This window comes from Lycium ferocissimum, unplaced genomic scaffold, assembly GCF_029784015.1.
Source record: "Lycium ferocissimum isolate CSIRO_LF1 unplaced genomic scaffold, AGI_CSIRO_Lferr_CH_V1 ctg8638, whole genome shotgun sequence".
In the NCBI taxonomy this organism is placed as follows: Eukaryota; Viridiplantae; Streptophyta; class Magnoliopsida; order Solanales; family Solanaceae; genus Lycium; species Lycium ferocissimum.
Window position 1 is genome coordinate 6,343 of NW_026727353.1, and position 23,658 is coordinate 30,000.

Below are 23,658 nucleotides of genomic sequence, written 5' to 3' on the forward strand. Positions count from 1 at the left end.
ATGAATATTTGTTAGGAAATTTTATGAATTCCCCTAAAAAGGTAGAAGTAATAGAAATAGTTATACCAAAAATATTCTAACATACAAGGAATGATTAATGATTAATAAAAAAAATTATGGTAAAGGTATACTAACAAGACTAAGCTTTCCATCCCATTCGATCGAATTCCCAAATTGAATAGGAATAGGAAAAGAGAAGCACGCCCACAATATCTATTATAAATACTTGCTCTTGAGTAACCATTTACGCATTAAAATCTACCGATCAAAACTAGCTCGGTTTTAGCACAAAACTTATCAAGAAAGTATGTACTGGAAAAACCTTAAAGTGTTGGGGGTGGGTTCTTACGGTACAGTGTCTCTTGCGGCACCGTTAACGAAATATGGTTCGCCGTTTATAGTATCTGCAGCTGTGAAATCTGCGGAAGTTGCTCGTGTGTCTTTGCTCCCAGTTGAAGGACAAATATTAGATGCATTAAGAGGGTCAGACAACGTAGTTGAGTGCTTCGGAGAAGATTTGAGCGTCGAAAATGGTAAGCACGGTTATAATCTCTTGCTCGAGTATCTTTGCCGGTGGAACTTTGCATGATTTGATTCAAAAGTCCTGTGAGTCGAAGATGATGATCGGAGAATTAGAGGCTGCACACTATGCTTTTCAAATCTTAGCCGGGATTTCTCACGTTCATCATAAAGGCTTTAATCACTGCGATCTTAAACCGGCTAATATACTTATTTATCCTCGTATTGATGATGTGCGCCTCAAGTTGGCTGATTTTGGGTTGTAGTTGAGATCAACCGGAGGGAATGAAACACATATATATATTCGGACAGGCGGAGCCAAGATTTGAGGTTTGGGGGTTCGGAATTTTAAGAAAGGACAACGACCTCAAGCTAATGTATAACAACTAAGGGCGTCTCAATAAATTTAATGGCCTAAAACTAAATTTTAATCCGAGACCTTAAATCTAGTCTTGCCTTTTTGTCTTTTTTATAATTGTTGCATTTACTTCACATAGTAACATTATTATTAATATTTATAATAGTGAGGATTAATTCAAGTTAATAAGATGTTAGTCATGTGTTTTAAATACATTACCTTAGATGTTGTTGTAAAAACTTTATTTAATAATATGAAGATTTTGAGTAATTTAGTTCAAAGTTCTAAAATATTTCTCTTAAAAAGTTGATAGCTTTTTCCCTTCTTTTATTATATAAATTTCGTTCTTCTTTTTACAATCTTCAATATTGTCTAAGAAAAAATAAAATCATAAAATTCATCTGTAAAATTTTGGGGCCTCAAAAGTTTGAGGGGCTAAAGCAAAGGTTTTAGTAGCTTCACTCTCGAGCCACCCTTATAACAACCATCAAACTAACGAACAAGTATCAGTATTTAATATATTTTGAAAATCTAATTTTGGGTTTGGCTTTGTGAAAGAAAAAGATGAAAAAGAATGGTAGCAACAAGTATCGAGAGCATTCGGTTTGCTTTTTGCTTATTGATTTGTCAATTTTATATTTTGTTTTTAAAATATAAAGTGTTAAAAGAAATTATGTATAATATTATGTATGATAGCAAAAAGGGAAAAAGTTACCCCTAAAGGAAAAGAACTGCACGAGTTCAATTTATACGTTCTTCTAATTTTAAAAAGTGAATTAAAAGAGAATCTTGCTTATAATTAAAAAAATAAAACGAAAAAACATAGCCACGTGTGGAGTTTCAAACCCAGATCTCTGAAAAGAGAGAGCTTCTCTAGCCTCTGCATTACCACTGAACCGTCCGCTTATACAAGAAACTCGGCTTTTAACGACCATTTGTTAACGAAGGGATATGAATCCGGTCGTAATAACTATACGTATAGTGATGAAAAAAATTCCAGTCGCTAAAGTCAATTTTTAATTCAACATTAACGAGGGGATAATATTTGATCGTTATAAAGTATAACATCCGGTCGCAAAAAGTAAATTAATGAAAAAAAGGCGCTACTTTTTCCCTCTTATTCCCCACGCCCCAACCCATCCTCCACCCACCCCCCTCACGTTCAGTTGTAAGATTAACAAAACTGCTCGTCCCTACTTCGTCTATTGCGATTGATCAGTTAGAGTAAATCACAGAATAAATTTCTGCGGAGCAAAAGGGCTGCTCGTCTCCTCCCCCATCATCGGATGCTCATCTTAGAGTCTACCTCTCATCAAGGTATGTTTCTGCCAAATCCCTAAATCTATTGTTGTAACTAATGAATGTGGAATTGGGTATTCTTTTATTGTTGAGTGATCTCTCTGTTTGATGGCATTAATCACCTTAGAAGCCCGGCCTTTCTTTTCTCTTGAACTTTGGAGGTGCTCGCCTAGTCTAATTCCTAATATATCATATACCATTCCCTATCATGCTAATCAATTAGACACGAACTTTTATATAGCAAGCATATCTAACGTATATTGTGGAATAATTTTTATAATTTCATACTCTCTTTCTTAGAGTGTGGTCATAGCTTGAATTCTTTGTTCTTTTAACAACAACAACATACCCACCCAGTGTAATCCCACAAGTGGGGTCTGAAAGGTAGAGTATACGCAGACCTTAACCCTATCTTGGAAGGTAGAGAGGTTTTTCGAAATAAACCCTCAGCTCTTCTTTGTTCTTTTAAGATCTTACATAATGTTTTACTGTTGCATAGATGACACCTCCCTGGCGTTTTTTGAAGAAATTTCTAATTTAGTAAAAAGAAACTGAATCGGAGTACTAGGGTCGTAAAAATATCTGTAGAAAGAATGACTTATGTGGATGCTGAATGTTTAACACCATTTCTATTTATTTTTTACTGCCCTTGAAAGAAGTGTATACATTTTAGAGGTAAGGTTCTATCAGTGGCGAAGTTACGCTATTTTCTAATATGGATTTAAGCTTGGATAATGACTCCACACCCTTTGGTCAAGGCACAATTCGATCATTTGAATGATCAAGTTTAATGCCTATGAAACATGCTTCTATCTTTCAGTGTTAAATTTTAAAATTTCACTTGAAATTGTGCATCTGTTGAGGTGTTGTTGGTTGATATCATGAAGGAAAGGGATTGTCTTGCATAGTTTTTAGCTGTTAATTTTGTATGAGCAAGGATTTTATATTCTACAAAAATTTCAGGGTTTTCAGGGATAGTTAAATCTTCCTTCCCCCCCCCCCCCCCCCCCCCTCCTTTTTTTTTTTTTTGTTCTTTTCGTGTTTCTGTTGAAAGTAATTGACATGGAAGGTCTGTATTTATATAAAAAAAAAAAGTGCAAATTGGTCTCTTAGTTAACAATTCTAGTGGAAGATTAAACCTCTTGTCATCCTTCCTACAAGATCGAGATTAAAAGAGTTCAAGTTAGTTCCTTAACTGAGATTGAAGTTTTTTAATCATAAGCTGCTTAAAGCCACTTCACCCAGTTCTGTTCCCATTGGAAGTGAAGCTGTTTCGTCAATCATTTGTGTATTTTTAGTGAACTGAAGGTTTGTTCAACTGGATTACCCTATTAGAGTATCCTACTCGTGTATTGTTTCATATGGAACGGAAGATCCCGTTGATAATTTTAAGTAATCATTTCTTTTGGTACTTTTGTATGATCCTTCTACCATTAACTTCTATTCCCTCCCATATTTGTATGATCCTTCTACCAATAACTTCTAAGTAATCATCTTCCTGCCCATTTAGGTATGTTGAAGTCGCCCAATCTATGGGTAGGAGTATAGGACAATTTCACTCAGTCACAGTTCTGTTTAGATTTATCCAGGACTTTTGTGTGCAGAGCGTCAGTAGAAGGCTTTGTTTGCTGCAATTACCGACTAAAACTAACAAACATTTTTCATTCAGCAATTCAGATAATGTTTTTGTATACCAAACTTTTATAGTTCTTTACATTCTCTTTTAGAGTTTTAAAGTTTGGGAACCATAGATGACCATATTTGTCTCTGTGTTGCAATGTCCAATGATTATTTTGTACTTATATGAGCCTTTGTTGGTAGTTTGACTATTCTTTCTTTATTTGTTATCTACTTCTGTTATATCCCGTACTTTTGCATATACGGGAAATTTGAAAATAATTGTGACTTGTAAGAATAAGGCAATATTTTGATTTTGGTCAATATGTATGTTGTTGGTTTTGAAAAATATGAATGTGAAATATGGAGAAAGTCCGAGGGCAAGATTGGAAATTTTGCGAATTAGTTTGGGGATTACAAAATATTGACCTACTAATTGGGCAAAAAAAAAAAAAAAAAAAAAAAGAGAAAAAGAGGCCCAAAACAAAATGGTGGCCGGCCATGAGAGGAAAAAAATGGGTCCAAGCCCATGTTTAATTTAAATCATGTGATAAATAATTAAAAGGGGCTATCCTTATTCATTTTCAAGAAACTTCAAGAACAAAGAAATTGAGAGGAAAAGAAAAAGGGGTCACGGCTAAGGGGAAGAAAGAGGAAAAAATTGAGGGCTTCCATCTTTGATTCAAAAATTGTAATTTTTGTATATTCCTACTAAGCTCAAGACCCTCTCCATCATGATATAAATTTTGAGTCAAGAAGGTGCTTCTTGTGGCAAGTGGAAGAATTAGAAAAAGGTAAAAATTCTACTCTTTTATATTGGAAGAATTGTATGTATATGTTGTAGTATATGGAAAGAAATGTAAAGTATAAAAATTGTGTGTTATGGATATGTATATAAGGGTGGACGAAAATGGAGTTATTGGAGAAGAAAAATTAAATGTTATTTGTTATGTTAATTGTGTTGTAGTGGTCTTGTGGAGTAAGTGGGAGAATGCTAGCCAAAAATTGCATGGAAATCGGGTGTAAAATGATTGTAGGAAAATTAGTGAGGTTATGGGAAATTTGCATAATTATGGAAATGAATTGTAAGGTGCAAATTATGAATATTGTTGATGAAAGGAGGAGATGGTAATGTGTTATGAATATGTATGTCGAAGATTAGGAGTTTCGGATGAATTATGTTTTCGGTGGAAAATTGGTATATCTTGTATATTTTGTGAATATTTTGTAAAATGATATGGAAACACTTCCTAATTATATTGGAATGATCTTGGCCAATGTAGAAATATGAAAATATTGACCTTGATTTGAAAATGCAAAGTTAGATTGGGAGATGTTGCTTTATTTGGAAAAGAAGACAATATATGTTAGAATATGTTTCAATTCAATTGTTGATGTTGTTGGAATTGTTGATGGTTTGGTTGTTGATATTTGGGGTGAATTGAATCTCGGGGATGTTGTATGTATAGGGGGGAGATCTGCCCAAATTTACGTAGACAAGTATTGACTAAGATTGAATTCTTGAAGCTTTATGATTGATATTTGGTAAATGTGACCAATTGTAGATTTTGACGAAACGGGATTTGAATTTGGAGAAGCGTAAGGAGCGAATAAGGTATGTAAGGCTTACCCCTTCTTTCTTTGGCATGTCTTAGATGTAATAGGCTTGAATACGTGTCTCGGGGATCACTCTAACTCTAGAAATCCGAGATTGAAAATGATTACTATTCATTCAGTAGAATTGAATTAAATGCTTATGAATAGTTGCAAGAATTGTTCCAGTGCCTAGAAATTGCGTGAATAGGATCCGATTACCCTAAAGACCCTCAGAAGTAATGTCGTGAGACGTATTATACGTAAGTCGAGTACGCCGCCTCATTTGACCTGAGGTGTGCCCCAGTTCCCGAGATTTTTGTTATGTTGACCTAATTGAACTATTTTAAGTAATATGCAAGTACGATAATATTTTGATTGTCCCATTGAATATTACAACGTGTTTTGATATAGTTGACTTGTAAGCATGACTTCCGAGGTTCGTAACTTTGTATACAATTTTGATTAACTCGGAATTTGGTTCTACACTTTCGAAGGACGGCAAATATAATTGTCCGTCGAGTTTTAAAATAATAATAATTTGTTTACTTATTTGTTACATGCATATGGTTATCTCACTACTCTGCTCGTGCGGGCTATTATGACATCTTTCACTGCGTCCCGGGCCAGGGCATGTATTCGTGCGGTTCTCTCGCATTATTCACCGCGCCCTCACTAGAGGGCCGGGGCATGTTATATATGTATATGTACTTATGTATGATGATGATGTGATGACGGGGAGGCGGCCGGGACGGCGTATGATGATTCCTTTCACCGCGTCCCTCCCAGAGGGCGGGGCACGTTACATGCATGTACATGATGATTTTACTTACCGCGTCCCTCATTATAGGGCCGGGGCATGTTATGTTTGCATTTGTTCACGATGATTTCTTTAATTATGATACTCAGTCTATTATGATTTGGGAAAACACGTTTTATGTTCAAGGTAAGTTTTATGAGATCCGATTATTGTACTAATTTTCCGTCCTCTTTATTTACGTATAATTCGATTATTGTGTTGTTGCTTTACATACTCGGTACATATTTCGTGCGACCCCCTTTCTTCGGGGTGCGTTCGTGCCGCGCGAGTGCGGATATACGTTCGGGTGAGCCGCAAGGCTTAGGGTCCTGTTCGTTATTTTGAAGAGCTCCCTTGTCGGAGCCCGGATTTTGGTACGACCTTTTGTCACGTTCATGTATATTTGATCGGGGTACGGCGGGGCCTGTCCGTCATATGTTTGTATGTTCGTTCTGTGTATAGAGGCACATGAGACATAAAGTGTGGGTTATGGTTCCGTACGTACGGTATGTGTATGTGATATATGTACGGGCGGTTATCTACGCGGCGGCCTTGCGCTCGCCTATGTATGTGTTTATATGATATGATGGCCGTGTGTGGCCTTTGCTGGTGTTTTCTGAGTGCAGGTAAATTTTGGTTAGTAGGAAAAACAGAGGAAACTCTGCCCGGTTTTTTTCTAAAATATTTGAGTTATTACCTTATTGATTTTTGTTAACATACGCGATTCTGTGTGTTAGCACGTACGGGTGCCCAGTTCGGGCGCTAGTCGCGGCCCACGGGGTTGGGTCGTGATAAAAGTGGTATCAGAGCGGTTAGTCCTCGGAATGTCTACAGGCCGTGTCTAGTAGAGTCCTGTTTATCGGTGTGTTGTGCACCACATCCATAAACAGGAGGCTACAGGACATTTAGGATGTTATCTTTCCTTCTGATCTTAGATCGTGCGATAGAGCGATATTATCGGGATGACTCCCTCCAACGAGCGTTATGTTTTTCGGCGATGCCTCGAGAAAGGCGGCAGGTTGCCGAAGGGCAAGTCTGCGAGCTGCAGAGAGAGACCGGTCGGGCCGGTAGAGTTACTGGGGCCCATACCCGGCCCGGCCGGAGAGAGATGTGTGCCCGGTCGGCTAGTTCGCCACCCCGTCACCGTCCAGGAGCACGGAAGCGCCGGCCGAGCTCGCGGCACGGGAGGCGCCGCCCCGAGACTCGAGTGCCGAGCCTCCAGCTCCTCGGCACGGGGCGGAGTACGAGCCATGAGGGACGGCGGCTCGGTTGTTGACCGGACTAGCGACGCGGGACGGGTGTCCGCAGGCGAGGGGCTGGGGGAGACTGGTTTCTTTGGTGGACGTGACGAACGAGGGCTCGTATTTTCTGACACCGCAATCCGCCGAGTTCTTCGGGTCAAAGCCCGAGGAGGACCCTCGAGAGTTCATCGAGAGATGCGAGGGCGCACGGCCGCGACTTGTCGGGGCCTCCGAGGGCGAGTACGGTGAGTTCGCGTCGTATCGGGCGCACGACATTGCGACGGCGGAGGTATGAGTCTTGGGAGGCGTCCCGTGGTGAGGGTGCTCCTCTGGCCGTATGGGATGAGTTCACAGAGGCTTTTCTTGCCTACTTTCTACCCCAGAGGCCAGACGCGCCAGGGTTCACAGGTTCATACATTTGCGACAGAATGGTAGGAGCGTCCGGGAGTACAGCCTGGAGTTTGATTCTTTAGCCAGATACGCTCCGGTGTGTGGCAGACATGGCCGACAGGGTACACCAGTTTGTTATGGGGCTGGATGATTATTTGATTGATAGTTGTATGTCGATGGCTGCTCAGTCTGGCATGGACATCGCCCGAGTACAGGCATATGCCCAGGGCATGGAGGAGCGGCACAGGGGGCGCCAGCCCGACAGGAGTTATGATAGGCGCCAACCCAAGGGCTAGGTCAGCTCGGGTATTCGGGGGGGATTCTCGAGGCGGACAGCCTCGGCGGCGTACGGGGTACCGTCCCGGCCCGGTACCCCGAGTGCACCCCGCGGTTCCTAAAAGGAGGGTTTGACGGTACGAAGGTATTCGGGAGCCGGTCCGAGTTCCAGAGCTTCGGGGTCACAGGCGAGTAGGGGTCCCAGCCAGACGAGGCCATCTATGCCTCAGTGCCCTCAGTGTGGCCGGCACCATCTGGGAGAGTGCCGTCGCGGCACTGGTGCCTGTTTTTCTTGCGGCCGTTATGGCCATGTTATGAGAGATTGCCCGCATCGGGATGGTTCAGGTGGTATGGCCCAGCCTACCGGGTCGGTCATTTGGGTTCGTCCTCCTCGGCGGCTATGCGCCCTACGGGCGGCACACCGGCACCGGCGGGCCGTGGTAGAGGTCGCGCGGAGCCTCTGGTTTCGGGCGGTCCGTCGAACCGCCTATACACGTTGGCTAGCGAGACATGATCACGAGGCATTACCGAGATGCGGCTACGGGTACATAAACCCTCGCTAGAATTTATATATTTATGTGTGCATATTTATTGTCGGTTGCTACGATAGCGGTAGGCGGAAAACCAGGGTTGATAACAGTATTTATAAATAACGGTAATTAAGGCGTGTTCATTGTTATTACGGACCGGGAGTTTAGGATGAAAAGTGGTAATATCCATAAGTGACCATGAATAGGTAAAAGCGAGAGAGGGGTAAAACGGTAATTGTGCTACGAGGGGCGTCGGAAATGCGTCAAGACTTTATTTTACTCCAAATTACGTGGCAAGGGTCCGGTAGTCACCGAACGCGATTATGTTAACGTTAGAGCACCGTATTTCGTTGCGGTCCGAAGTTAAGCGTCTTCAAGTAAGGAAATTTCATGATGGGTGACCCACGGGAAGTTTACGAGAGTTTCACAACTTTAGTCATAAGAAGCAATGGAAAGCTAGAGTAGTCTAAAGGGATCTAGAATATCTGAGTAGGCGGAATCGAGGAGGTTGCGTAGGCGGAGCGGGTTGTGTCGGGTAAAGGAAAAGAAAGGTGCCTCACGGCACTAGAACTAGGGCCAGTCTGAGTAGTGTTTAGGGGATCTTTTGTGAATGAGATGTTGACGTACCATATGTGTGTACCGAGAGCGTGCAATACTCCGTGTATGACCATGTTAGCGGGTGAACGTATTCCGGTAACCAATGTGGCAGTATACGGGAGACATTAATCGGACAGAACAACAGAGTTCAAGCAAAAAGAAAAATGGCGGGCATGAACGTCATAAGGCGATTTGATATTATTTCAACTATAGGATAGACTTGGGAAGTACTGGCATAGTGATATTGGAAAGAGGAAGGAAGTGAGCGGATAAATAGTAAGAGGGATCAGAACATCAAAACAGAGGCGCGGTCTGACCAAGAGAGAAAAATGTAGGCGTAAGGCGAAGACGATCAGATAATAATATAAGTATACCCCTGAAGGGGGGAAGCGGATACGAGAAATAATGTGAATTAAGTTACCGAGATAGGATTTGCACTAGGGACGAATGGGCCATAGGAGGATTGAAGTAAAAATAAAAAGATAACCCGAGGTAGTGTGTTTAGGGTATTACAAGTTGAGTATAAGACGGATTGAGCAAGATGATCGGGATCAGTTGGCTACCCAAAGAGGGCAAATGTATATGTTCTACGAAGGGCGTAATGAGACCCAGCAAGGAGCGAAAGTCTAACTCAAGATATGCCTTGGACCTTGTGGTATTGATGTAAGGCAAGAGTGTCGCATATTAAAGACATGGCTCGTGTCAAGATATTGTAACGAAATAACAACAGAAAGGAGATGACTTGAGGGGCTGAGGAGAAAAAGAAAAAGAAATATAATCGGTAGAGAAAATTTCAAGTTATGGTGATAAGGGAAACCCCCGAGATCCTTATAAGACCCTACGGGACTAGTTGAACATTCGAGGACGAATGTTCTAAAGGGGGGAAGGATGTTATATCCCGTACTTTTGCATATACGGGAAATTTGAAAATAATTGTGACTTGTAAGAATAAGGCAATATTTTGATTTTGGTCAATATGTATGTTGTTGGTTTTGAAAAATATGAATGTGAAATATGGAGAAAGTCCGAGGGCAAGATTGGAAATTTTGCGAATTAGTTTCGGGGATTACAAAATATTGACCTACTAATTGGGCAAAAAAAAAAAAAAAAGAGAAAAAGAGGCCCAAAACAAAATGGTGGCCGGCCATGAGAGGGAAAAAATGGGTCCAAGCCCATGTTTAATTTAAATCATGTGATAAATAATTAAAAGGGGGCTATCCTTATTCATTTTCAAGAAACTTCAAGAACAAAGAAATTGAGAGGAAAAGAAAAAGGGGTCACGGCTAAGGGGAAGAAAGAGGAAAAAAATTGAGGGCTTCCATCTTTGATTCAAAAATTGTAATTTTTGTATATTCCTACTAAGCTCAAGACCCTCTCCATCATGATATAAATTTTGAGTCAAGAAGGTGCTTCTTGTGGCAAGTGGAAGAATTAGAAAAAGGTAAAAATTCTACTCTTTTATATTGGAAGAATTGTATGTATATGTTGTAGTATATGGAAAGAAATGTAAAGTATAAAAATTGTGTGTTATGGATATGTATATAAGGGTGGACGAAAATGGAGTTATTGGAGAAGAAAAATTAAATGTTATTTGTTATGTTAATTGTGTTGTAGTGGTCTTGTGGAGTAAGTGGGAGAATGCTAGCCAAAAATTGCATGGAAATCGGGTGTAAAATGATTGTAGGAAAATTAGTGAGGTTATGGGAAATTTGCATAATTATGGAAATGAATTGTAAGGTGCAAATTATGAATATTGTTGATGAAAGGAGGAGATGGTAATGTGTTATGAATATGTATGTCGAAGATTAGGAGTTTCGGATGAATTATGTTTTCGGTGGAAAATTGGTATATCTTGTATATTTTGTGAATATTTTGTAAAATGATATGGAAACACTTCCTAATTATATTGGAATGATCTTGGCCAATGTAGAAATATGAAAATATTGACCTTGATTTGAAAATGCAAAGTTAGATTGGGAGATGTTGCTTTATTTGGAAAAGAAGACAATATATGTTAGAATATGTTTCAATTCAATTGTTGATGTTGTTGGAATTGTTGATGGTTTGGTTGTTGATATTTGGGCTGAATTGAATCTCGGGGATGTTGTATGTATAGGGGAGATGCTGCCCAAATTTCTGTAGACAAGTATTGACTAAGATTGAATTCTTGAAGCTTTATGATTGATATTTGGTAAATGTGACCAATTGTAGATTTTGGACGAAACGGGATTTGAATTTGGAGAAGCGTAAGGAGCGAATAAGGTATGTAAGGCTTACCCCTTCTTTCTTTGGCATGTCTTAGATGTAATAGGCTTGAATACGTGTCTCGGGGATCACTCTAACTCTAGAAATCCGAGATTGAAAATGATTACTATTCATTCAGTAGAATTGAATTAAATGCTTATGAATAGTTGCAAGAATTGTTCCAGTGCCTAGAAATTGCTTGAATAGGATCCGATTACCCTAAAGACCCTCAGAAGTAATGTCGTGAGACGTGTTATACGTAAGTCGAGTACGCCGCCTCGTTTGACCGAGGTGTGCCCGAGTTCCCGAGATTTTTGTTATGTTGACCTAATTGAACTATTTTAAGTAATATGCAAGTACGATAATATTTTGATTGTCCCATTGAATATTACAACGTGTTTTGATATAGTTGACTTGTAAGCATGACTTCCGAGGTTCGTAACTTTGTATACAATTTTGATTAACTCGGAATTTGGTTCTACACTTTCGAAGGACGGCAAATATAATTGTCCGTCGAGTTTTAAAATAATAATAATTTGTTTACTTATTTGTTACATGCATATGGTTATCTCACTACTCGCTCGTGCGGGCTATTATGACATCTTTCCATTGCGTCCGGGCCGGGGCATGTATTCGTGCGGTTCTCTCGCATTATTCACCGCGCCCCTCACTAGAGGGCCGGGGCATGTTATATATGTATATGTACTTATGTATGATGATGATGTGATGACGGGGAGGCGGCCAGGACGGCATATGATGATTCCTTTCACCGCGTCCCTCCCTAGAGGGCCGGGGCACGTTACATGCATGTACATGATGATTTTACTTACCGCGTCCCTCATTATAGGGCGGGGCATGTTATGTTTGCATTTGTTCACGATGATTTCTTTAATTATGATACTCAGTCTATTATGATTTGGGAAAACACGTTTTATGTTCAAGGTAAGTTTTATGAGATCCGATTATTGTACTAATTTTCCGTCCTCTTTATTTACGTATAATTCAGTTATTGTGTTTACTGCTTTACATACTCGGTACATATTTAAATCGCCCCCTTTCTTCGGGGGCTGCGTTCATGCCGCGCAGGTGCAGATATACGTTCGGGTGAGCCGCCAGCTTAGGGTCCCTGTTCAGCTATCTTGAAGAGCTCCCTTGTCCGGAGCCCAGATTTTGGTACAGACTTTTGTCACGTTCATGTATATTTGATCAGGGTACGGCGGGGCCCTGTCCCGTCATATGTTTGTATGTTCTGTTCTGTGTATAGAGGCCTGTAGACATAAAGTGTGGGTTATGGTTCCGTCTGTACAGTATGTGTATGTGATATATGTCCGGCGGTTATCTACCGCGCACCCCTTCGGCTCGCCTATGTATGTGTTTATATGATATGATGGCCGTGTGTGGCCTTTCCGGTGTTTTCGTGCGGGTAAATTTTGGTTAGTAGGAAAAACGAGAGGAAACTCGCCCGGTTTTTTTCTAAAATATTTGAGTTATTACCTTATTGATTTTTGTTAACATACGCGATTCTGTGTGTTAGCACGTACGGGTGCCCAGTTCGGGCGCTAGTCGCGGCCCACGGGGTTGGGTCGTGACAACTTCATTGTCACAAAATTCAGTATGGTCATAGAAAATGTGTTCAGTGACGGTGTGATGAAAAGAGAGATATAACTTGTGAGATTTGCCATCAGTGTACTCTAATGCATATACTGTTTACCTTGTTTTAATGAGTATAATGATTTAGCTTTTGCCTCTGCCCATCCCAAAATCAGTATAAGACAATTGAGCCAAAAAAGAGTGAGGGTAAGAGTGAGATAGCATAATCGACTGTGTACTAGACTACCAGCTGAGAGTACAGACAATCATATTTCTTTGATATCTGCTCGCGTTTTCCTTCCTCAATACTCCTTCCTGGCTAGAGGGTGTCGCTCATCCCTACGCAGCAATTCAACTATATATTCATTTTTTTTTACTTCAAATACAGGACATTGATATAAGCAATCAAAAAAAACATAAGACATTGGTACTTTAGAATAAATTTTTTTGATGCCAGTGAATACTTGCTGAATGAGTTTCTAGTTCATTTACAATGAGAACTTTATCTATCTAGCTGGAGAGTTACCAAACTTAGAAAATTTTCTGTCTAATCCGCAGGCTTATCAACCTGACTATACTTCTCCACCCCCGCCTTCTCAATCTGAAGATGCATCCATTGACATCAGGTATGGTTGACAACTCTTGAGCATATATTTATTGCGTTCTGCTAGCAACCTTTTGTGTCAAATAGTTTGCCGATGAAGTAAAGAAAGCTAACTAGTATGTTAAATGAACCTGAAACCTATGACTGAGCTAGGTAACTACAGGAACGAAATAAATTTATATAAGATCAAAAGTTATTGAATACAAACTATAGCATATTGCCATGACTTTTTAGATGGCATATTCTCACGCCTTCTACCGAAAACATAAATAACAACATATTTCATCCCCATGATATTCTAACAGAGATTGAAGTTTCATGTGGAATGGACTATTCAAATGATTCCTTAAAAGAGAGTTAAAGTTACTAGATACTTTTGTCTGATCACTTACTCTCACATATGAACATATTAGACATCACAGATGTCGCACATAACATTGATATTCTTCTTTGAGAAGCTGGGATGATCTCTCAGAGATCTGCCAACTATAGACATTGTAGCCTAAGGATCCAAATCTTGATTGCATCACGTCTCAGGTAATTAAAAAAATCTGGATGACGATGATTGGAAATTAGAGCTAAATACTCTTTTAGCAATATATCATTACACGCTTCAGTTAACAAAGATGCTTTTTTTGATAAGTAAACTTTCAGTTAACAAGGATCATATGTGATAGTCAAATTATAGATTTGATGGAGGGCACTAACTTAACCTGGCCTACTGAATTCTGCTCTATCTTCAGGTTGTCTGCTACCAAATATAGTGTGAACCATAAATCCTCATTAGATGAATCAACACTTACATCCATAAAATCTTAGATGTAAAATTAAAGATTTGAAGATGTCACTGGAATACTCTCCAATATTAACTACGTTTTCAATCTTTTATTTCGTTGTCATTACTTCCAAGCAGTTCTTTAGATTTAATGACCATGTTCAACAAGACATAGGAAAAATTATCAGATAACTATAATACATAGTTCTTTTTTAGTAGTGAAATACATGTGCAAACTGAGTTCTACTTCATGGTCTTGAAGCTAAGGCTTCTGACCTGTTTCCCAGTGATTGATATTTTCCTATTACTGTATCCACTTCTTTCATGTCCTAAACTCTATCTTTTGCTGGTTATTGTTTTTTGTTGGGTCCCCAACTTGTTTGGGACTGAGGCGTAGTTATTGTTGTTATTTTCTATTGGGTATTAGGTATTAACTAGTATATACAGTAGGGACTGGTTAAATCTACATCAATTCTTAGATTATAGGTATATGGTGGCTTTGAATATGAAGGGTTGTATTTGGAATTTAATTTCTACTTTCATTTTTTCTTGTGCTCATAAAGTGGAACATGATTAAGTGTTTCCTTCAAGTGTTGTGAGATGTTCTTCACTTCTTTGTTTTACATCCTACTTTAGGAACAACCTAGCAATATTAAATATTCATTTGTATTTTAAAATAAAAGGAGCTAGTTGGAGTTTCTTTTATTAAACTAACATGAACTTATCCTTTTAACAGATCAAGAATTTGAGGTCATGAAGAATCTCCCTTGAAGGTAGTGTAGAATGAGTTGAAAATTCGAAAATGTTAAAGAAGAAGTTGAAGTGCAAGAGCAACCTACTTTGTTTTGCTAGGGGTTGTTTAAATATGTTGTTTGTACATGCTACAAGTCTATTTTCTCTTTTTTTAGGAGTTGGCAGTAATAGTATTTGAATAGGTATATTTTTGGTAATGTGATGCTTTACCTTCTTTTTTTCTTCTGTAATTAACAATGATATTTTATATGAGTACTGACTACAATTTGTATTTGTGTTTGTGTATATCGTAACAACAACAACAACAACAAGAAGCCCAGTATAGTCCCACCATGTGGGGTCTGGGGAGGGTAGAGTGTACGCAGACCTAACCCCCACCTTGAAAGGTAGGGCGGCTGTTTCCGAAAGACCCTTGGCTCAAGAGAGGAGAAGAGAGGAAGACAAGAGGAAAATAAGACAAAAGGTCAGATAGGGCCAAGCATATCGAACAATATGATAACACGAATACCAAAAGCGAGAAAGTCATGGTAGAACAGTCCGGAAAGAAAGAAGCATTGAATACTAAAGATAAATAAAATAATCAAGGTTCAATGTCCCAACAAATATAAGCAACAATCAAATGCATAAACCAAAAGGCAATAAACAAATGAGCAAAACTGCAACTACTATGGTGAAAGGGTACGCCACCTAGCCTTCTATCCTAATCTGAGTCCTCCACAACCTCCTATCTAAGGTCATGTCCTCGGTGGTCGAAACCGTGCCATATCGTGTCTAATCACCTCTCCCCAATACTTCTTCGGCCTCCCTTTACCTCTCCCGAAACCATTCATAGCCAACCTCTCACACCTCCGCACGGAGCATCCGTGTCTCTCCTCTTCACATGCCCAAACCATCTCGGCCTCGCTTCTCGCATCTTGTCCTCCACCGATGCCACTCCCACCTTGTCTCGGATATCTTCATTCCTAATTCTATCCCTCCTAGTGTGTCCACACATCCACCGCAAAGATTCGCATTTCCGCGACTTTCATCTTCTGAATGTGACATTTCTTGACTGGCCAACACTCCGCTCCGTACAATAAAGCCTCGGTCTAACCACCACTTTGTAGAACTTGCCTTTAAGTTTTGGAGGCACTTTCTTATCACACAAAGACTCCCGAGGCGAGTCTCCATTTCATCCACCCTGCACCAATACGATGCGAAACATCGTCGTCGATATCCCCATCTCCCTGTATAATAGACCCAAGATACTTGAAACTTCCTTTCTTTTGAATGGCCTGGGTACCAAGCCTCACTTCCTCATCAACCTCACGCGGTACGCCACTGAACCTGCACTCCACGTATTCTGTCTTGGTCCTACTCAATTTAAATCCTTTAGACTCCAACGTCTGTCTCCAGCCCTCCAGCTTATCGTTAACTCCGTTGCGAGTCTCGTCAATCGTGGACTATGTCATCGCGAACAACATACACCAAGGCACCTCACCTTGTATTTGTCGCGTCAATTCATCCATCACCAAGGCTAATAGAAACGGCAAGAGCCGATCCCCGATGTAACCCCACGAACAGGGAAGGGCTCCGAGTCTCCTCCTACCGTCCTTACCCTGGTCTTAGCTCCATCATACATGTCCTTTATCGCTCTAATGTACACCATAGGTACACCTTTAGCCTCCAAGCATCTCCATAGGACCTCTCTTGGCACCTTATCGTAGGCCTTTTCTAGGTCAATGAATACCATGTGCAAGTCCCTCTTCCGCTCCCTATTCGCTCCACCAATCTCCTTACAATATGAATGGCTTCGTAGTCGAGCGCCCCATGAATCCAAACTGGTTCTCTGAAATAGACACACCTCTCCTCACCCTCATTTCCGCCACCCTTTCCCACACTTTCATAGTGTGACTTAGCAGCTTGATACCTCTATAGTTGTTGCAGCTTTGAATGTCTCCCTTGTTCTTGTACACGGGAATCATTGTACTCCATCTCCATTCTTCTGGCATCTTCGCTGTTTTGAAAATGACATTAAACAATCCGGTCGCCCACTCCAAGCCTACCCTGCTTGCATTCTTCCAAAATTCTCCAGAATCTCGTCAGTCCGGTCGCTCTTCCCCTGCGCATCCTACGAACAGCTCCCTTAACCTCCTCAACCTTTATACTTCTACAATAACCAAAGTCGCGACGCCTATCAGAGTGCTCCAAGTCCCACAACACAATGTCTCTGTCCGCTCCTTCGTTCAAGAGTTCATGAAAGTATGACTGCCATCTCTGTCTAATGGGGGCTTCCTGTACCAACACTTGGCCATCCTCGTCCTTGATGCACTTCACTTGATCCAAGTCGCGTGCCTTCCTCTCTCTCGCCCTGGCGAGCTTAAATAGCTTCTTATCCCCACCTCTGTCCTCTAGTTCTGCATAAAGGCGTTCAAAGGCTGCCGTTTTAGCTGCCGACACTGCTAATTTCGCCTATATCGTAAGCATATGAAATACTAATAATTAGTAGTTGGCAGCTACAGGAAAGATACAAATTCTTATCTAGTTATAACGACTGAATTAGTTGTCGTTATTGACACTTTTTAACGACTGGAATGGCAATTAGTGAAGGAAAAATTCAGTCGCTAAAAGGAGATATAACGACCGTATCTTTTGTCGTCGCAAAAGAATTTAACGACCGGATGGCAATCCGGTCATGAACTTTTAACGACGGAGCTTTCAATGACCGGTGACGACGGGATTTTTTTTGGTCGTAAGTGATCAATAACGACAGGATTTGGAGTTTTAGTGACCGGATTTCCCCTCGCTAAAAGCCTTTTTTGTTGTAGAATTATCTGTGTATGTGGGTTCGCAAGTAAATAATATCTACCTTTACTGTTTTTCTATAGTAAAAAATATAGGGTCTACACAAAAGCTATTAGGTTCACCCGAACCCCCCTTTAATATTGTAGCTCCGCCCCTGCGGACAGATTTGACTCAAAGGAGCGTCACCATCATAGAGGGACTCTGCCATACGCATCCCCAGAATCTGTAGTGTGTGGGTTTCATGGTAAACCTGGGGATATTTGGGCTCTTGGATGCATAGTTGTGGAGGTGATTACTGGGAGGTGGTTATGGTCGGATTGTAAAAGTAGTGATGATTTAGAATTCAAGATTGCATATGAAAAACCCGAGATTCCAAGTAATACTTCTAATGTGGCGAAGGACTTTCTATGCAAGTGTTTTGAGAGGGATCATAATTGGAGATGGACTGCAGATATGCTACTTTATCATCCATTCATCAAGAGCATTGCTAATAAGAAGCTGCCGGAAGACGAGCAGATCCACCATTTTGGTCATGCAGGCAAAACTAGGATATATGATGGAGCAACTGCTGAAGCGAAGTTAGATCAACAGCTTGCAATTGGAATAGTATATACTCCTACCAAATATATTGGAAGCTAAGTTAGCTAATACATGCAGTTGATGACTTTAATTTTATGTAAAAGAACTACGTGACGATTGATCCCGCTATAGGCTTATATAGATGGGGGTACGTAGGTGCCTAGCATGTGACCAAGATATTTATGATCAGGTCCAGCACTTTTAATTCTTAATTCAGAAAGATATATACATACATGTGTTTGTTATAATTTACATCTTGGTGAAGATGCCACTGTAAGTATGTCATTATTGAGCTAAAGGAATGTATTGTTTCTCCAGTAATGCCTCAGCAGACCGCCTTTCTGAAATTGGTTCTATGTTTATAATTGGGTAATAGTAATTTTTCTAGTCACTGGATATAAAAAGGGGATTATGCATATAAGTTTAATTTGCTCTTTGGCTTACCCTTTAATCAGCTAATTAAGTTGCTAATTCAATTCTCTTATCATGAGCTCCTTATTCTTCCCGTTATTTCTCATACTCAAAAGTCAAAGATGTCGTTAATGTCGTCAAAGAGCTCCTTGGTCACGTAAACAATTAGAGGATTTCAAAAGATCCTTATCTGATGAGAATTAATACCATACACAGGACCATCATTGTTCTCCAAAAAACAAAACAATTTCATCTTTTGGGGAGATCTCATGCCGTTTTATCTCTGGAACAATCATTTTAACAATAAATGGAGTAATGTCTCGAGTCAAAACGCATCATGAGAAAAATGGAATTGGTAATAATAATAATGAATAATTTTTAATGCCATTGTTATTCACATAAAATTGCAGCCCCTGACAAATGAATTTCTTAAATTAAAACTGATGATCTTGTTATTAATAACCCCAGCAAAGGGGGAATAGGGGGTAGTCATTCGTAACCATATTCAGGAGATTGATCAAGAATTTTCCAGGCCTTAGCTACACAAATATACAATTAGTATTAATGCCAACTATTAGATTTATTAATTACATGGTCTTAGATTTGCGATGACATAATATGGTTTAATGCCTTCTGAAAATTGCAGTAGGTTCCAAAGAGGTCTTAAACATCCTTAAACATATTAACCATGTATAGTGTATACAGTTATATTTTAAATAATGACCGTAGGTTATTGATCAACAACTGAGAAGGGAGGACGTACAACAGAGTTATAGGGAGCAGAATAGAGTGACTAAGTTTTTGGCGAATCATGGAGTGAAGATGCAGAGGAAAATGAAGTGCTTTCAATTTAAGAAAGAGAAAAACTTTGTGAAATTCTGCACTTAAGTAACATCCATAACTACTCTAGTACTGTTCTAATAACTGGTGAGTTGCTTATTAAGGGACCTTTGATAAGAGAAATAAGTCATTTCTTAATCTCTCTCTCTATATATGGGAAGTAAAAATTGAATGAAATATTAGTTGATAGGCTTTTGATGCTTGGAACAGAGTAAAAATTGATCTAATAGATTTGCCACTAGAGAAATAGAATTATCGGTTTAAACAAGCAATATTTCGATTGTCACGTTACTATACTTGAATAAAATATTATGGTCGATTTTATGTCTGGTAGCAAAATTTCAAAATAGATACTTAACTGTTGATTTTTGGTGATCTGATTATCTGAACTCTCTGAAAGCATATATACATTTACAGTGCAATGATACTTTATCTCATCGGCGTAATAAAAATGTTTCAACAAGCTATTTACCAGTTATTCTAGGTTATGAACCAATGCTAGTATTAAATAGAGTATTCTTTTAAGTAATCTAATTTTCTAAATATATATTTTTTACCCCCTCAGTGTATAGATATTTTTGTCAGATTAGTGACATGACTACCAATTTAGATGGTATATATGTGCTCAAGACTTGTTTCATTATAGTAATACATGCAGCCAATTGGCACCGAATTTCTTTAGTCGGGTGAAGCTTGGTGCCATTGGCACCGATGCATTCTGCCAAATTGAAGCTTTATGTTGTTTAAGGGAGTCCGAAACCAAAATAACCTCAGAAAAAAGTTTTTGAACCAAGCTGTAACTAGACAGGTAGAGGTAGGGGAAGAGGTCAGGTGTCTGGTTCCGGCAGCAACCAGAATCATATTTATGCACTTGCAGGACGACAGGATCTTGAGTCGTCTCCAGATGTTGTGACAGGTATTTTATCAATTTGTTCTTATGATGTCTATGCATTGATCGATCCGGGTTCCACACTATCTTATATCACACCTTATATTGCTGATAAATTCGGTATAAAGCCCGAATCTTTGTCCAAGCCTTTCTTGGTTTCTACTTCGGTCGGGGAACCTATTATTGCAAGACGAATTTATCGTAAGTGTGTGGTTATGATATGTGGTCGTGAAACAATTGCTGATCTAGTGGAGTTAGAAATGGTGGACTTTGACGCTATCATGGGAATGGATTGGCTAGCCTCTTGCTATGCCAATGCGGAATGTTGGTCCAAAACTGTGAAATTTCAGTTTCCGGGTGAACCAGTTCTTAAATGGATGGGCAATACCCAGCACCAAAGGGTAGGTTTATTTCCTACCTTAAGGCGCAAAAAATGATTTCCAAAGGTTATATTTATCATTTGGTTCGAGTTAGGAGCACTGAAACCGAGCCGCCAACTTTGCAATCCGTTCCTGTAGTTAATGAATTTCAGGATGTATTCCTCGATGAATTACCAGGCCTCCCTCCCGAAAGGGAAATTGAATTTGCGATTGATGTGTATCCGGACACTCAACCCATCTCTATTCCCCCTTATCGTATGTCCCCCGCCGAGTTACGGGAATTGAAGGTGCAATTGCAGGATTTGTTAGACAAGGGCTTCATTAGGCCCAGTACTTCTCCGTGGGGAGCACCGGTATTATTTGTGGGCAAGAAGGATGGCTCACTAAGAATGTGTATTGACTACCGACAATTGAATAAGGTGACTATCAAGAACAAATATCCATTGCCTAGAATTGATGATTTGTTTGACCAGCTACAGGGTGCTAAATGCTTCTCAAAGATTGACTTAAGGTCAGGGTACCATCAGCTACGTGTAAAAGGGGAAGACATTCCGAAGACAGCTTTTCGAACGAGATATGGGCATTTTGAATTCTTAGTTATGTCTTTCGGATTGACAAATGCTCCTACGGCATTTATGGCGCTAATGAACACCATATTCCGACCCTTCTTGGATGTTTTTGTTATTATATTCATTGACGATATCTTGGTATATTCTCGTTCGGAAAGGGAACATGCTGATCACCTCCGAAAGGTGTTGCAAACATTGCGAGATCAAAGGCTGTATGCCAAATTGTCCAAATGTGAATTTTGGCTAACTTCAGTGGCTTTCTAGGCCATATTGTGTCCGATGAAGGTATTAAAGTTGATGATCGAAAGATTGAAGCCGTTAAGAACTAGCCCCGACCAACAACTGCTTCGGAACTCCAAAGTTTCTTGGGTCTCGTTGGATATTATCGGAGATTTGCGGAGGGATTTTCTTCATAGCAGCTCCCCTTACAAAATTAACTTAGAAGGGGGCCAAGTTTCAATGGTCAGAAGCGTGTGAGCGGAGTTTCTAGAAATTGAAAGATAAGTGACATCTGCTCCTGTCCTCACCTTTCCAGAAGGCACCGAGGGTTACACTGTATACTGTGATGCGTCACGCACCGGCTTGGGATATGTGTTGATGCAAAATAGTAAGGTAATTGCTTATGCCTCCCGACAACTACGGAAACATGAGCAAAATTATCCAACCCATGATCTAGAGCTAGCGGCAGTGATTCACGCGCTAAAGATATGGCGACATTATTTATATGGAGTTCATGTTGATATCTATACGGACCATAAAAGCCTTCAGTATATATTTAGGCAAAAAGAATTGAATTTGAGGCAACGAAGATGGCTCGAATTGCTAAAGGATTACGATGCTGAGATTTTATATCACCCTGGCAAAGCTAACGTTATAGCTGATGCCCTAAGTCGCAAATCAATGGGAAGTCTATTGTATGTGCCAGCAGAAAAATTGAAAATGACGTAGAACTTCATCGCTTAGCAAATTTGGGAGTTCACTTACTAGATTCGGAAGACACTGGAATTGCTTTACAGAATATATCCCAATCAACTCTTGCCTCGGATGTAAAGACTCACCGCATTTAAGATCCGGTTTAGTTAATATTAAGGAGGGAGTGCAGCAAAATCGGATCTCAGCCTTTGAACTGGATTCAAACGGGTTTCTCAAACATTGAGGTCGTTTTTGCATTCCAAATGTAACTGGGCTCCGGGATAGGATCATGTCAGAATTTCATTACTCCCGGTATTCAATTCATCCCAGATCCACCAAGATATATCATGACCTCAAGGGCTTTTACTGGTGGAATGATATGAAGAAAGATATTGCTAACTTTGTAGCTCAATGCCCCACTTGCCAACAAAAGATCGAACATCGAAACCCGGTGGCTTATTACAAGAAATGGAGATCCCCAGTGGAAGTGGGAAGTGATTAATATGGATTTTGTCACGGGATTGCCCGTTCTCGCCGCAAATTCGATTCTATTTGGGTGATTGTTGATAGGTTAACTAAATCGACTCATTTCTTGCCGATGCAAGAGCCACCTATACCGCTGAAGACTATGCTAAGCTATATCTTAAGGAGACCGCGCGCCTTCATGGCATTCCGCCGTCAATTATTTCGGCATTAGAGCTATTTACGCTTATGGCAAAGTTAAAATCTTTTCAGGAAAGTCTTGGTACCAGAGTAAATCTTAGTACGACTTTCCATCCGCAGTCAGACGGGCAAGCTGAGCGGACTATTCAGACTTTGAAAGCTATGTTACGAGCCTGTACACTGGATTTCCAAGGAAGTTGGGATGATCATTTGCCTTTGATAGAGTTTGCTTATAACAATAGCTATCATGCTAGTATCGAAAACGGCTCCGTACGAAGCTCTATATGGTAGGAAGTGTAGGTCCCCCGCCGGTTGGTTTGAAGTCGGAGAAGCAAACTTATTTGGGCCAGACCTTATTCATCAGGCTATTGAAAAGGTAAAGCTTATTCAGGAACGATTGCATACAGCTCAGAGTCGTCAGAAATCTTATGGAGACGTACGACGAC

General features: G+C 40.1%; 1 pseudogene; it reads left to right on the forward strand.

Moving 5' to 3' along the window:
- Nucleotides 1–307: 307 nt before the first annotated feature.
- Nucleotides 308–21,089, forward strand: LOC132045934 (mitogen-activated protein kinase kinase kinase 20-like; annotated as a pseudogene).
- Nucleotides 21,090–23,658: the final 2,569 nt, after the last annotated feature.